Source organism: Canis lupus, chromosome 2, assembly GCF_003254725.2.
Source record: "Canis lupus dingo isolate Sandy chromosome 2, ASM325472v2, whole genome shotgun sequence".
NCBI lineage: Eukaryota > Metazoa > Chordata > Mammalia > Carnivora > Canidae > Canis > Canis lupus.
Window position 1 is genome coordinate 37,516,558 of NC_064244.1, and position 13,167 is coordinate 37,529,724.

At 39.5% G+C, this 13,167-nt stretch overlaps 1 long non-coding RNA gene across 1 annotated transcript; it reads left to right on the plus strand.

Moving 5' to 3' along the window:
* The first annotated feature begins 58 nt into the window (after positions 1 to 58).
* Positions 59 to 7,222, plus strand: LOC112659020 (uncharacterized). The gene is made up of 3 exons (XR_003136115.3): positions 59 to 320; positions 2,556 to 2,641; positions 6,921 to 7,222. It is a non-coding gene; the product is annotated as an uncharacterized LOC112659020 (long non-coding RNA).
* Positions 7,223 to 13,167: the final 5,945 nt, after the last annotated feature.

Sequence of the window (13,167 nt, forward strand, 5' to 3'; positions counted from 1 at the left end):
GTATCGACGAATGCGTCCAGTGGCGGGCCAATGAGAAGAAGGAAAATACTTCCGGTAGTCTGGGCAGCCGGAGAGGCAGAAAGGCGCAGGCGCAGCAATTGCTAGTTACTCTGGAGGAGGGAGAAGCGGGCGGTCGCCGGTCGTCCCGGGGGAGGGTGTGCGAGCGCCGATGCCGGGCCGCAGGGGTCCGTCCCTGTCCGCAAACTGCAGAGCGTCGGGCCCTCCGGATTTACCGGGATTCAGACACAGTGTTACGGAGTGTATGCCTGTTTTTTAGTCCTTATAACCTAACGAGACGAGTACTCTATTATTCTCCTTTTGTAAGTGAGGCCTGTTAAATGTTCCTTTAGTCGCCTTTAGTTGCAGGACAGCTCACCTGGCTGTGCCCGCTGTCGGGGATACTGGGATGCACACAAGCTGTACGGTGCCGGTCACCTGGGATTCCTTGGGGGGGTCGGGGGCGGGGTATCAAGCACCTGGACATACGTGTGAAACTGTTACTGATGCTCTCACGTGCAAGTAATTCTTTGAGGGAGTGTAGTACTCATCTGCGGCGGAAAATCGGGAAAGCCACGGTGAGAAGGTGTTGATCAAAAGGGTGAATGGGAGTTGCTAAAGAAAAAGGAGAGGCGCCTGGGGGGCTCCTGGCTGAGCATCTACGTTTGGCTCAGGTTGTGACTCCGGGTCCTGGGATCGAGTCCCGCATCAGGCTCCTTGCAGGGACCCTGCTTCTTCCTCTGCCTCTCCCTCTGGCTCTCTCATGAATAACAATAAAATATTAAAAAATAAGAAGAAGAAGAAGAAGAAGAAGGACAGCCCGGGTGGCTCAGCGGTTTAGCGCCGCCTTCAGCCCAGGGTGTGATCCTGGAGACCCGGGATCGAGTCCCACGTCGGGCTCCCTGCATGGAGCCTGCTTCTCCCTCTGCCTGTGTCTCTGCCTCTCTCTCTCTCTCTCTCTCTCTCTCTCTCTCTCTCTCTCTGTGTGTGTGTGTGTGTGTGTGTCTCCCATGGATAAATAAATGAAGTCTTAAAGAAAAGGGAAAAGAGGGGAGAGGAAGAGCATGAGTATCGCAGGCAGTGAGAATAGTGTGTAAAGCCTAGGAACAGGGAAAACATGGTGTCAGAAAAGGTGTAAATAAGAGTACTTCAACCTTTGCACTATTAACATTTTGATCTAAATGATTCTCCGGGGAGGTGCGTGGAGGATGCTGCCTTGTGCACTGTAGGATGCTTGAAGAACATCCCTGACCTTGAAGAATGCTCCTGACCTCTACCACCTAGATGCCAGTAGCACATCTCCCATCCCCGCTGCCACCTTGTGACAACTAAAAATGCCTCTTGGATAAAATCAGAGTTTGGAAATCACTGGTTTATTTTTTTTTTATTTTTTTTTTAAATCACTGGTTTAAATGAAGCCAGGATAGTTAGAGAGGCCTCAAGAAGAGCCATGTAGTTGAGGCTGGAGCTATAGGCAAGGACCAGGAAATAAGAGTGTCTTGTGAGATTCTGGTGTTGGTTCTAAAAGACAAAGGAGAACTACTGAAGGTTATGAACTGAAGAGTGTTATAAGTAGATTCTTTCCTTTTGATTGCTCTGGCTTCTGTGATAAATCACAGAGTGTTAAATCACTTTCAGAAAGTTCAGGAATCCTAATTCCAAATGCCATGGTATTAACCAATGAGCAGAACTGTCTTCAGAGCCTATAGTATTAAAATTTATACCATCAGCCCTTGCATTATATGCTGCCCTCGAATCCTATGGTCTTTACAAAAGAAACCAGGCCATTGCTCTGGGAGCAGTTTCCAAAAGAATAATAAAATTTCACTGGTTAAAAGGTTGTTTTTTTTTTCAACATACACACTATAATGAAACAAATTAAACCAATCAAACAAAACAACTCCACACTCCCCTCCAAACAAGAATAGTAATAAGAAAATTACAAACTGAAAAACCAAGGACTATACTCCTGAGATGAATGGGCAGCTAATTTCACCAGAAAATTTCTGAAATAGCTCATCAAATTATTTAATTTACCAACTTTCATAAACCATTTTAGAACTTATGGATGTAGATACCATCTGCACAACTCGGAAGAATGATAATGTAGCCAGATTTGCTGGAGACAGCCATATTGTCCCATTTTATGCTTTTTTTCCCAGCGTAATTATTTATATCGTCCCTTTTTCTCTATCAAAAATGTCCCAGTTTCATTGATAAATTATATGGTTATACTCTCTAAGCTATACTATCTATGAAGCTGGGCTTCTAGTTATTGCCAATGTGTAATAATCTATTAATTCATCTACTTCGTGATCTTATGGTTGAAAGAAAATTCTAGTCTCTTGTTTCTTCTCATGTTTCCATTTCTTCCTGTCCAAAAGAGATATCAGTCTCAAATTTAAACAAAATATAAGAATATAAACATAAAATATTACCTGCTTAGGAATGAATTGTTAGATGTAGCTGTTATTGAAATACTCTATCTGGGCAAACAATTACTGTATTTACTGGTTTTCCTTCTTCTCTAACCCTTGCCCCAATTGATAATGTTGCAGGGTCACAGGTTCTTGTCTCATGGAGTTGCGGAATGAATCTCATGGACACAAAAGGATAAGGTGAAGTGAAAGTTTATTAAGTGAAGGTGAGAATGGAAAGGAAGGGGGAAAAGCTCCCTAGAGTGAGACAGTCTGGAATGGGTTGCCACTGGGGGCTTAGTTTTCCACTCTCTCTGGTTAATATATCTTGTCTATAACATTTTCCGCATCTGGGATTTTGTAAGCCTGGTCACCTACCCCTCTGCAATAGCGTAGTCATGTTGCCCTACCTGTCTCTTCCTATGTAGCCTTGCCAGCCCCTTACTCCATAAGACAAGCAAACAAATTAAGCTATATGATTAAATCTTCCAAGCTGTTGGACTTTGAAGTATAAACCAAAGAATCCTGTAGAAACTCCTTAGAGAATACCAGTCTATTTTGTAGACCTCTCTTTTTAGAAAAAAATTTTTTTTTTCTTTTGATGTAGCATCCCCCCAGGGGATAGTCTCCAGAAAGTTATATTACAGGAAACTGCAGTACTCTGTAAATGCGCTGACCTCTGTTAAGGTCACTGAGTTGTCTTCACTAGTAGAAAGGCTTAACCAGGTCAAGAGTTGATGGATCATGAAGTGGGCTTGTTGTCCTAGTTGTCCCTGAGACTTAATCTCTCAGTACTAAACTTGTGTCCCTCCCCCCCAAAAAGAAAGAACATTCTAATTGAGTGATATCTTCTAATTAGTTTGACAATCGTACTAGAATACAAACTAACACTTTTACGTACTTGACAAAGTGGAAAATTTCGTTTTTTTAGGAGGCAGTGAAATGGTGCTTAGATTTTAGAGTTGCCTTGTTTCTCGTCTGTTTTATAGTAATATGTCACAGGGAATTTTGCCAGAAAATTCTAGTGTGAACATAGATAGTTTCCCCTACCTTCAACCATATCCACAAGCACCAAATGAGGCGGGGATTTGACAGCTATACTTATCATGTCAAGTTCCACAATGAAACCTGATAATTATGGTAAAAACCAACATAAGTGCCCAAGATCTGTTTTCACTAACTCTGAATATTAATGATATCATTCTGTTTCCCAAACATGACAATTATATTTCCTCCAAATTCTCCTTTATGCCTTTGAAAAGAATTTCCTCATCAAATTCTGCCTTTGTTATTTCAATTATTTTACTTTGAGCAATAAATTATTGTCTTGGGAAGTCAGATTTGCCTGGAAAAATACTGGATGCTTTTAGACAAAATGGGTTTTTTAAAGGCAAAGAAATTTAATTTAGCAATTATTCTTGGGATTTTTGACTTGAATATTGCAAATGCCTCATGTTTTTTTAAAAAAAGGCTTTTAAAGTTAATTTTAAAAGCAATGCTGTATTTTTATTGTAGAGATCAGACAATCTCTTAAGAAGCAAATAAAACATTTCTAATATGAGGTGAATGAATATTGTGGTTTGGAATAAGAATTTCAGTGGCAGTACTGGGAGTTCTGTATCTCAAACAACTTAGAAGGGGAGATACTGTAAAATACAGTGTCAGAGGGCTGGGCTACGGTATGACAGGACCCCTCATGCCAAAGCTGCAAGTGAAGCATTCGGGGGGAAAAAAACTAAGAGCTAACATGGGTATATACTTACTATGTGTCTGGCACTGCTCTAAAAGCTTCACACCTTTCTACTCAATTACGTTTCCTAACAGCCTGAGAAGGTAGGTACTATACATTTGACATATAATTAAATATAACAAAGAGGTTAAATAACTTGTCAAACATCATAAGGCAGGAAATACTAGACCTCATATTTGAACCCATTCTGGCTCCAGAATCCCTGTGCTAAACCACTAGGCTGTATTGCTGTGTTATGTAACATAAATATAAAAAAAAGGCACTATTTCTAATGAATATGCTACTTTACCTAACATGATTTTATATATGTGTGATATGTATATGATTTATGTATATATGATAATTGTATCATATCGATACAATATGTCGATAATTGTATCTGCATTCCCAAATGTGTATATATTCAAATTGATAAAAAAATATTTTTTATGATCTTCTCATTGGGCACATGACCTATCACCTAATATTCAAATTTACCTTATAATCATCATGTAATTTAATTAATAATATATGGTGGTTAAGGATGCATGTCTGGAGGCAGACTGCCTGGATTTACATCCTCTACCACTTATTAGCCATGATGTTAGTGAAGTCTCTGTGCCTTACTTTTCTCCTGTTTAAAGAGCAAGATAATAATAGTATTCATCTTATGTGCATGCTACAAGGATTGTGTGAGATAATGCAAGCAAATATCAATGCCTAAATACTAAGTACTCAATGAATGTTTGAACTTATTGTTATTGCTGCATCTGTATAGCCGTAGAAGCCATAGGATCTTGTCAGCAACCAAAATAGACTTTTAAAAACTGCAGTGATTGGGCTTGAAAAAACTATCTCTTTATGAGATCAATTACATACACTCACTCTGGCGCTTCCCTGCAGATTCTGTATTATTTTATAATGTATCTTTGATCCTATGGAGCATATTAAAAATATGCTGTTGTCATCTTCTGTACTAGATTTTTCCAGTTGGGCTTGTCTGTGTTGTACATTTTAGTCTCACAAATACCTTTTGATTATCAGGCACTCTTGGTTTAATACATTAGAGCAGTTATACTTGAAAATTTTGAACAGTGCTACTCATATTTGATTTTCCTGGTCTGTTTCATGTTATTTCAAACATTAAAGAAAATGCGCACATCTTTCTACTTCATCTCCCTTTCTGTCCTCTTCTCACAGTGCACAGAGCATAAGGTGACTTATGTTGTGGAAAATATGTCTTTTTGCAAAGAAAGAAAATGGCAGTGTCCTAGCCAAGTAAGCCAGTCGCCATAAAAATTTAATATATAATGGTCCTTAAAATGATAGAGGGATCAGCTTTTATTATACTCAATAAGAGAACAGCCTAGAAATGACTGTAATACATGACCCTTCCTTTAGGTGATTCATTTTTTACATTTTTCTATTAGAATTCTTCATGACGCCCTAAGTTAGACATTGCAAGCTACCACTGCTCTCTTCATTCAGTTTAACTCTTTGGTATTATAAAGAATGTCCTATTAAACTGTATTTTGTTACAGGACAGTATTTTCAGCACAAGATATTGCTGGTCTGGGAGCTTTAATCCAGATAAATTTAAATATAAATTTGAAACATTCTTTGGAGTACACATGCCCAAGCTACAGAATTCTAATTTTTTATTTTTATTTGATTTCATATTAATGTATTGATAATAACAGCGTCTTGCCAGAATAAGAAATAGGTCACTGGGCATGAGACAGGTGGCTAAGTGGGAGAGCATCCTAGCTTAAAGACCACAGGCGGCAGTACACTTTTTTCATTATTATTCTTACTTTCTTCAATTCTTTCTTAAATGTTGGAGAACACATGCTCCCTGAGCAGAGAATGGTTACTATTATGACTATTAGAGAGAACAGGTTACTCTATCTTAACCAAAATGTTCTTTATGAACTTAGATATAAGTTTTTATTACTAAGACTCTTGAAAATGTCAACTTAAATTCTTTTCCTGTGATGAGGATAATTTTGTTTTAAAACAGAGGCATGTGAAATCAAACTTACAATTTTTATTAAGTTCTGCAAATTTGGGTTTGAGAGTCAAAGACAAACACTTTTTTTTTTCCTTTCTCCTTTTGATCAAAATTAAGCAGGCAAGATGTTTTTGACTCTTCTCCTGCAGTCTTAAATTTGTGGAATCTAATGAGAGCCACAAATCCCCTACTGTCTGGGATAATGAATTTTTCCCTCTGGAAGAAAATATAAACATTTCTTAACTCTCGCTCAGACTTTACTTTAAAAAGGTTAATATTATTTAAAAGAAGAGTTGATTTTAGGCTTATAAATATCATTTATTTCCTGGACTCTCTAAAAGCTCTTCCTGTTAATTCCAAAATTGACTTCTGTGCTAAATGTTGTAATGTACTCCCCTTCCCACTTGCTGGAAATGAAATGCTTCAGCTTCACATTAAAATTTTCAGAGGGCCCTAGGAGATTAGCCTGAATTCAGTGAGATTTCTCTAACATGAACAAAAATAGACTGATCTTTCACAGACAAATCAGGACAGCAAGTGCCTCCAAGTGTGACCTCTCATTTGAGTGGCTTCACGTAATGAGAATTAAAGAAAATTAAAACTGACAGGAACCTTGAGATCATTTGTTTCCCATCACCTGATTTTACAAAGGAGGATCTGCGGCCAAGAGATGTAGTATAAGACCTAAATTTCAAGTGCTGCCTTGACATTTCCCACCCTCACAGGGCCCTAAAAGCCTAGCAGTGACTTCCTCTTCTCTTTCCAGCTATGTCCTCTGCCCAGTGGGAAAGGCTCCACACCTGGCTAGTTCCTCCATCGGCCACACCAGCTCCACCCAACATGGTCCTCAACCTAGTTGGTTTTACAAGATGGTGGAATTATTCAAACAAGCCAATGATACCCCCATGGAAAGCTGGGATCACTCCCACCCTCTTGATACTACAGAGTTGGTCTTCCACAGCCCCTGCCAGTTTACTCTGTTTCTGGGTGCAAACCCCACATGGCTCTGTGTGTGGCTTGCAGCGTCCACCTCACAAGGACTGGAAATAAATGTGATTTAATAAGCTGCTGCCAATGTCATCTGTCCAGTGTTGAGTGTCATATGTTCTTCCATTCTCTTCTTCACTGATAAAGTGAATAGGTGATCAGAACAAGGGATTTGATCAATTTTACTAATAGGATTAGTGTCAGATGCATCATTGTACCCTCTCTGTGACTTTCAGGTGCTAGGTGACAAATAAATGAAGATGAGATGGTGAATAAGTGAGTCATTGTAGCCATCTCACTACATCAGATGCTCTAGGTGGATAGCGGTCAGGTTACATTTAGTGTTCCAATGCTAAGGCCTTAAATGATGCTGTTTGTGATGTTTATTTATTTCACAAATATTTATTGAGAATCTTTTATGTCTAATTTTATTTTATTTATTTTAATTTTTTATATAAATTTATTTTTTATTGGTGTTCAATTTGCCAACATATAGAATAACACCCAGTGCCTGTCCCATCAAGTGCCCCCCTCAGGGCCTGTCACCCCCACCCTCTGCCCACCTCTCCTTCCAGCCCCCCAGTTTGTTTCCCAGAATTATGAGTCTCTCATGTTCTGTCTCCCTTTCTGATATTTCCCACACATTTTTTCTCCTTTCCCCTTTAGTCCCTTTCACTATTTTTTATATTCCCCAAATGAATGAGACCATATGTTTGTCCTTCTCCGATTGACTTATTTCACTTAGCATAATACCCTCCAGTTCCATCCACATCGAAGCAAATGGTGGGTATTTGTCGTTTCTAATGGCTGAGTAATATTCCATTGTATACATAAACCACATCTTCTTTATCCATTCATTTTCCGATGGACACCGAGGCTCCTTCCACAGTTTGGCTATTGTGGACATTGCTGCTAGAAACATCGGGGTGCAGGTGTCCTAGCATTTCATTGCATCTTGATCTTTGGGGGTAAATCTCCAGCAGTGCAATTGCTGGGTCGTAGGGCAGATCTATTTTTAACTCTTTGAGGAACCTCCACACAGTTTTCCAGAGTGGCTGCACCAGTTCACATTCCCACCAACAGTGCAGGACGGTTCCCCTTTCTCCACATCCTCTCCAACATTTGTGGTTTCCTGCCTTGTTAATTTTCCCCATTCTCACTGGTGTGAGGTGGTATCTCATTGTGGTTTGGATTTGTATTTCCCTGATGGCCAGTGATGCAGAGCATTTTCTCATGTGCTTGTTGGCCATGTCTATGTCTTCCTCTGAGATTTCTGTTCATGTCTTTTGCCCATTTTATGATTGAATTGTTTGTTTCTTTGCTGTTGAGTTTAATAAGTTCTTTATAGATCTTGGATACTAGCCCTTTATCTGATATGTCATTTGCAAATATCTTCTCCCATTCTGCAGGTTGTCTTTTAGTTTTGTTGACTGTATCTTTTGCTGTGCAAAAGCTTCTTATCTTGACGAAGAGAGTTGGAACAAATCATCTTAAGATTTGTATGGAATCAGAAAAGACCCTGAATAGCCAGGGGAATATTAAAAAAGAAAACCATAGCTGGGGGCATCACAATGCCAGATTTCAGGTTGTACTACAAAGCTGTGGTCATCAAGACAGTGTGGTACTGGCACAAAAACAGACACATAAATCAATGGAACAGAATAGAGAATCCAGCAATGGGCCCTCAACTCTATGGTTAACTAATATTTGACAAAGGAGGAAAGACTATCCACTGGAAAAAAGACAGTCCTTCAATAAATGGTGCTGGGAAAATTGGACATCCACATGCAGAAGAATGAAACTAGACCACTCTCTTTCACCATACACAAAGATAAACTCAAAATGGATGAAAGATCTAAATGTGAGACAAGATTCCATCAAAATCCTGGAGGAGAACACAGGCAACACCCTTTTTGAACTTGGCCACAGTAACTTCTTGCAAGATACATCCATGAAGGCAAGAGAAACAAAAGCAAAATGAACTATTGGGACTTCATCAAGATTTATTGAGAATCTAACATATGCCAGTCACTATTCACAACAGACAGACTCTGCCTCTTGGTGTTTTAAGCTCAAAGAAGCCTGATATTCCCATCTTCCTTGCAGACTGGCTGCAAGCTAGCCATCTTCATGTATCCACCTGGAGAAATGCTCCTATTCCTCAGGGCTTCCTGCTTGATGAAGTCATTACTGAGTTTCTATCCCGCCAGCCTTGCCATTCCTTGTTCATGAACCAGAAGGTTCAGACCTTCTAGAAAGGAGAAAAGCCTCTCTTTTGCAGATCTGCTGCTTGGGAGAATGTTTATAGCAACCTGCCAATGGACGTCAGTGATAATGATGCCTGTAAACGTCAAGTTTGATCTGTCTCTAAGACCCCATGGTCCTGAGCATCAGTACACATGGGATTTGACACTGAGTGATAGCATATCTTGGGAATATTTTTATTGGTTTCAGGGTAGGTGTGTGTGGGCCCATGCCAACTGGATTCCACAGAAGCACTAATATAATCCTCTGGGAGTTTATTTTCTGAAATTATTGTGCTGTATTCCCAAAGACCATTATCCCCCGTTCCAGTTATGTATTGCTTTCTAAAAGTAACACCTTGAAACTTTATGGCTTAAAACAATGATGGCATTAATTTTTCTCACAAATCTGTAATTTAGGTAAGGCTTGGCAAGGAGGGTTCATCTCTGTCTCACACAGCTTCAGCTGGGGGGTTTGAAAGCTGGGGATGGCAATCATCTGAACGCTTGTTCATTTAGAGGTCTGACTTCTTTAAAAAAAAAAAAAGATTTTATTTATTTATTCATGAGAAACACAGAGAGGCAGAGGGAGAAGCAGGCTCCATGCAAAGGGCCCGATGTGGGACTTAAACCCAGGAATCCGGGATCACACCCTGAGCCAAAGGCAGACGCTCAATCACTGAGCCACCCAGGCATCCCTACAGTTCCAACTTCTGATGCTAGTTGCAGATTGGGACCTTTGATGGAACTCTCAGCCACAATACCTGCATGTGGCCTCTCCCTGTAACATGGGCTTTTTCAAATCATGGTGGCTGTATTCAGAGGAAGAGCATCCTGAAAGATAGAGTCAACCAGGAGTTGTATTACCACTTCTACACCTTCCTTGGAAATCACACAGCATCATTTTTAACACATGATATTGGCTAGAAACAAATCACTAAAGCTGGCCTGTATCCAGGGAAAAGGAGTTAAACTCCAGCTTTTGAAAGAAGGCTGTCAAAAAGATTTTTCACATTTTAAAACTACCACTTCCCAATGGGATATAAGGGGGAAAAAGAAGAGCATACATTTTCTTTTGCAATCGAAGAGACCAATACACAGTAGTAGCAATGAAGAAGTGAAAGAATTCTAAATGTGTATCAGACCCTGACATCTAGTAAAGGGTAAAGTGCTACATCAAGACTGAATATGTTGGTTAGTATCTTGTGGTTTTGTAGACATCGTCTTTTATGCGCATTTCGCTATGCTGTTCAATTACTAATCAAGCATTCTGCTTCTTTCCTGCTGTTATTCCTCCGAAAAACATGATCTCTAAATCAAGTACTTTATTCATAGAGTAAAGTATAGTTATTTGGAGAGTTATTTGCATAACTATTCTGTAGACAATAGAGAATCTTTCCCTACCTTCAATAATATATATTTACTGTTTGCTTATTTTTTTCATGATATAAAAGGGTGACTTTTAAAAAAATTTTTAAATTTTAATTTCAGCTAACACACAGTATAATATTAGTTTCAGGTGTACAATATAGTGATTCAGCACTTCCATACATTGCATGAGGACAAGTGCCCTCCTTCACCCTCATCACTTCTTTCCCCCAACCCTCCCCCCCCCCCCCCCTCCTCTGGTCACCATCAGTGTGTTCTCTATAGTTAGTTAAGAGTCTGTTTCTTGGCTTGCCTCTCTCTCTCCCTCTGTTTTTTTTTTTTTTTCCTCTTTGCTCATTTGTTTTGTTTTTTAAATTCCACCTATGAGTGAAATCATATGTTTTTGTTTCTAGAATTTTACTTCGGTAGAATGTTTATATTGTGCTCATTTTGCCCCCTAGTGGTGGTTTATGTCCTTTTCCATATTTACTTGTAAGCTCACAAATTTCAGTTCCTGATACTTGAGGAAAGACATCAGGGACTCTCATTTGGCCAACACAGCTTACACCTAAAAATTAAGGTTTACACTAGCATCTAAAGTTTATAAGTATATAACTTATATAGACTATAAATATGCATAAAGGCTATTGTCTATTTGTCTATTGTACCAAATTTGTGATAGATGCTGATTATAAAAAATGAGGGGCAGCAAGGTGGCCCAGTCAAGTATCCTACTTTTGATCTCAGCTCAGGTCTTTTTTTTTTTTTAAGATTTTATTTATTCATGAGAGACACACAGAGAGAGAGAGAGAGAGAGAGAGAGAGGCAGAGACACAGGCAGAGGGAGAAGCAGGCTCCATGCAGGGAGACTGATGTGGGACTTGATCCTGGGACTCCAGGATCAGGCCCTGGGCTGAAGGCAGTGCTAAACCACTGAGCCACCCGGGCTGCCCTCAGCTCAGGTCTTGATCTCAGGGTTGTGAGTTCAAGCCCCAAGTTGGGTTGAGCATGGAGCCTAGTTAAAAAAAAAAGAAAAAATTAGGGCACCTGGGTGACTTAGTTGGTTAAGCATTTGCCTTAGGCTCAGGTCATGATCCCGGGAGTCCTGGGATTGAGCTCCGCATTGGGCTCTCTCCCTAGCAGGAAGCCTGCTTCTCTGTCTCTTGCCCCACTGCCTGCTCATGTTCTCTGTCCTCTCTCTAAAATAAATAAATATTTTTTAAAAAATAGACTATACCTATTCAGAGTCTAAGGGAATGTGATTGAAAAAAAATTTAAATTATCTGTACTACTAGTCTGAATTAGTAACCATCATAAGCAGTAACTAGAAGAGCTTGAGTAGCATTTTAGTTTTGCAGTTTTTAAATAAACATAGCTGCTGGAGCACCTGGGTGGCTTTTGGTTTCATCATGGTCTCAAGGTCTTGAGATCAAGCCCTGCATTGAGCTCCATGCTCAGTTTAGAGTCTGCTGGAGATTCTCTCTCCCTCCACCCTTCTACCAATGGTGTGTGCTCTCTCTCTCAAAAAATAAATCTTTAAAAAGCAAAATGAAACAAAAAAAACATAGCTGTAAAGTTTCTTTTAAAACTTTTCACCTATTAAGAGAAAGCAAAAGGAGTTTTAACCAGTTTGCTTAGGCAAATACCAAGTGCTCTTCCAAGTGTTGACATTTTTTTCTTCACGTCACTCCCAAAGAACAAAGTGTCAGAGGCAAAATACCAAAGATATGCTAAATCTTAATATCTTGCAAACAATGATTAAGATAAAAGATTTATTTTATATTTTCCTTTAGAATAGTCATACTTGGGGCACCTGGGTGGCTCAGTTGTTGAGCATCTGCCTTTGGCTCAGGGCGTGATCCCGGGATCCTGGGATCTAGTCCTGCATCAGGATCCCTGCGGGGAGCCTGCTTCTCCCTCTGCCTATGTCTCTGCCTCTCTCTCTGTGTCTCTCATGAATAAATAAATAAACTATTTTTTTTAAAAAAAAGAATAGTCATACTTTAACGGAGTGATAAAAAAATTGCACCAATTGGCAGTTCTCATTAATAGTTAATAAACTGGAAGGAGGACGAGGATCATTCTGGAGCCAATTTTACTCTAGATGCGTATGTAATATGAGCTTTTTAGCTTTTCTTGGCCTCATCTGAAAAATGAAAGAAACAAAACTGGAATGGGGATATGTCAATATATCCACTCAACCAAGATGTGTTTATTGAACACCTCTTAAGTGCCAGGCACTGTGCCTGATGTCTAGGATGGGTTACAGTGACGATCAAAAATGAATATGATTCTTACCTTGCAGAGCATTCCATGTCACTGGGGGAGATGAACCTGAGTCAAATAATCACTCATCCAATAGTGAGAAGACTCCTTAGAGCTTCTCAGTTTTTAAATCCCATATGCACAGAAACA